The sequence below is a fragment of the Pempheris klunzingeri genome, chromosome 24, assembly GCF_042242105.1.
Source record: "Pempheris klunzingeri isolate RE-2024b chromosome 24, fPemKlu1.hap1, whole genome shotgun sequence".
NCBI classification, from domain to species: domain Eukaryota; kingdom Metazoa; phylum Chordata; class Actinopteri; order Acropomatiformes; family Pempheridae; genus Pempheris; species Pempheris klunzingeri.
In genome coordinates this window covers 11,752,477-11,754,976 of record NC_092035.1, presented here as the reverse complement: position 1 = coordinate 11,754,976, position 2,500 = coordinate 11,752,477, and the positions used below count along the sequence as shown (strand labels likewise).

The following is a 2,500-nucleotide window of genomic DNA, read 5'->3' as shown; positions in this document are numbered from 1 at the left end:
GTCAAACGTCTTGTCCGTCTCCTGTGAAGCAGCAGCACCTTCTGCTGTCTGCAAAAGAGAAGAGACAAAGCTTACAGCACCTGGTATTCCCAGGCGGTCTCCCATGCAAGTACTAACCAGGCCCGACCCTGCTTGGCTTCCGAGATCGGACGAGATCGGGCTTGTTCAGGGTGGTATGGCCGTAAGCGAGAGTGTCCCTCACAAAGAGGCTTTTTATAGATGCTGACCTGTAGAAAAAGCAGTGAATGAACTTCACCAAAACAGGAGTTCAAAGGTCAAACGTCTTGTCCGTCTCCTGTGAAGCAGCAGCACCTTCTGCTGTCTGCAAAAGAGAAGAGAAAAAGCTTACAGCACCTGGTATTCCCAGGCGGTCTCCCATGCAAGTACTAACCAGGCCCGACCCTGCTTGGCTTCCGAGATCGGACGAGATCGGGCTTGTTCAGGGTGGTATGGCCGTAAGCAAGAGTGTCACTCACAAAGAGGCTTTTTATAGATGCTGACCTGTAGTTTGGGACAGCACTCTTCAGTAATAGGTCTTTTGTTAAAGTTGCTAAATTGGTCCCTTTTACAGTGAGGAGGCTGGGGCTGTTATTTTGAGAGTGTAGGAGAAAACAAGGATATCGTTAAAACAACAAATGTGTTCCCCAAAAAGGAGGAGAGTGTGGTTACTTTTGTTTAACGTTTGACTGATAAGGGCACCAAATGTGTCAGTTTCTCATTGATACTGACTGAAAAGGCCTGTTTGTCGTTTGGCATAGTTGGAGGTTGAGTGTGTGTAATGTTAGCTTCATGTGCTTTGTATGTCAGTGTAGTCCAGCAGAGAACAGCATAGGCTTGTCAGTAATGGATGCAAACACTGAATAGGACCATGAAAAACTTTTGTTGTGAAGTCCAGAGACAGCGCCCTCTGCTGTCTGCAAAAGACAAGAGAAAAAGCTTACAGCACCTGGTATTCCCAGGCGGTCTCCCATCCAAGTACTAACCAGGCCCGACCCTGTTTGGCTTCCGAGATCGGACGAGATCAGGCTTGTTCAGGGTGGTGTGGCCGTAAGCGAGAGTGTCACTCACAAAGAGGCTTTTTATAGATGCTGACCTGTAGAAAAAGCAGTGAATGAACTTCACCAAAACAGGAGTTCAAAGGTCAAACGTCTTGTCCGTCTCCTGTGAAGCAGCAGCACCTTCTGCTGTCTGCAAAAGAGAAGAGAAAAAGCTTACAGCACCTGGTATTCCCAGGCGGTCTCCCATGCAAGTACTAACCAGGCCCGACCCTGCTTGGCTTCCGAGATCGGACGAGATCGGGCTTGTTCAGGGTGGTATGGCCGTAAGCGAGAGTGTCACTCACAAAGAGGCTTTTTATAGATGCTGACCTGTAGTTTGGGACAGCACTCTTCAGTAATAGGTCTTTTGTTAAAGTTGCTAAATTGGTCCCTTTTACAGTGAGGAGGCTGGGGCTGTTATTTTGAGAGTGTAGGAGAAAACAAGGATATCGTTAAAACAACAAATGTGTTCCCCAAAAAGGAGGAGAGTGTGGTTACTTTTGTTTAATGTTTGACTATTAAGGGCACCAAATGTGTCAGTTTCTCATTGATACTGACTGAAAAGGCCTGTTTGTCGTTTGGCATAGTTGGAGGTTGAGTGTGTGTAATGTTAGCTTCATGTGCTTTGTATGTCAGTGTAGTCCAGCAGAGAACAGCATAGGCTTGTCAGTAATGGATGCAAACACTGAATAGGACCATGAAAAACTTTTGTTGTGAAGTCCAGAGACAGCGCCCTCTGCTGTCTGCAAAAGACAAGAGAAAAAGCTTACAGCACCTGGTATTCCCAGGCGGTCTCCCATCCAAGTACTAACCAGGCCCGACCCTGTTTGGCTTCCGAGATCGGACGAGATCGGGCTTGTTCAGGGTGGTGTGGCCGTAAGCGAGAGTGTCCCTCACAAAGAGGCTTTTTATAGATGCTGACCTGTAGAAAAAGCAGTGAATGAACTTCACCAAAACAGGAGTTCAAAGGTCAAACGTCTTGTCCGTCTCCTGTGAAGCAGCAGCACCTTCTGCTGTCTGCAAAAGCTTACAGCACCTGGTATTCCCAGGCGGTCTCCCATCCAAGTACTAACCAGGCCCGACCCTGTTTGGCTTCCGAGATCGGACAAGATCGGGCTTGTTCAGGGTGGTATGGCCGTAAGCGAGAGTGTCCCTCACAAAGAGGCTTTTTATAGATGCTGACCTGTAGAAAAAGCAGTGAATGAACTTCACCAAAACAGGAGTTCAAAGGTCAAACGTCTTGTCCGTCTCCTGTGAAGCAGCAGCACCTTCTGCTGTCTGCAAAAGAGAAGAGAAAAAGCTTACAGCACCTGGTATTCCCAGGCGGTCTCCCATGCAAGTACTAACCAGGCCCGACCCTGCTTGGCTTCCGAGATCAGACGAGATCGGGCTTGTTCAGGGTGGTATGGCCGCAAGCGAGAGTGTCACTCACAAAGAGGCTTTTTATAGATGCTGACCTGTAG

General features: G+C 48.1%; 7 non-coding genes across 7 annotated transcripts; all 7 read right to left on the bottom strand.

The window, feature by feature from the left end:
* Window positions 1–68: 68 nt before the first annotated feature.
* LOC139224287 (5S ribosomal RNA) lies at window positions 69–187 on the bottom strand. Its single transcript, XR_011586343.1, has one exon. It is a non-coding gene; the product is annotated as a 5S ribosomal RNA (ribosomal RNA).
* Window positions 188–342: 155 nt separating this feature from the next.
* Window positions 343–461, bottom strand: LOC139224285 (5S ribosomal RNA). Its single transcript, XR_011586342.1, has one exon. It is a non-coding gene; the product is annotated as a 5S ribosomal RNA (ribosomal RNA).
* A 473-nt stretch (window positions 462–934) lies between these two features.
* LOC139224090 (5S ribosomal RNA) lies at window positions 935–1,053 on the bottom strand. Its single transcript, XR_011586182.1, has one exon. It is a non-coding gene; the product is annotated as a 5S ribosomal RNA (ribosomal RNA).
* Window positions 1,054–1,208: 155 nt separating this feature from the next.
* LOC139224284 (5S ribosomal RNA) lies at window positions 1,209–1,327 on the bottom strand. The gene has a single exon (XR_011586341.1). It is a non-coding gene; the product is annotated as a 5S ribosomal RNA (ribosomal RNA).
* A 473-nt stretch (window positions 1,328–1,800) lies between these two features.
* On the bottom strand, window positions 1,801–1,919 carry LOC139224637 (5S ribosomal RNA). The gene has a single exon (XR_011586670.1). It is a non-coding gene; the product is annotated as a 5S ribosomal RNA (ribosomal RNA).
* A 142-nt stretch (window positions 1,920–2,061) lies between these two features.
* LOC139224068 (5S ribosomal RNA) lies at window positions 2,062–2,180 on the bottom strand. Its single transcript, XR_011586161.1, has one exon. It is a non-coding gene; the product is annotated as a 5S ribosomal RNA (ribosomal RNA).
* Window positions 2,181–2,335: 155 nt separating this feature from the next.
* Window positions 2,336–2,454, bottom strand: LOC139224064 (5S ribosomal RNA). Its single transcript, XR_011586157.1, has one exon. It is a non-coding gene; the product is annotated as a 5S ribosomal RNA (ribosomal RNA).
* Between the last annotated feature and the right edge of the window lie 46 nt (window positions 2,455–2,500).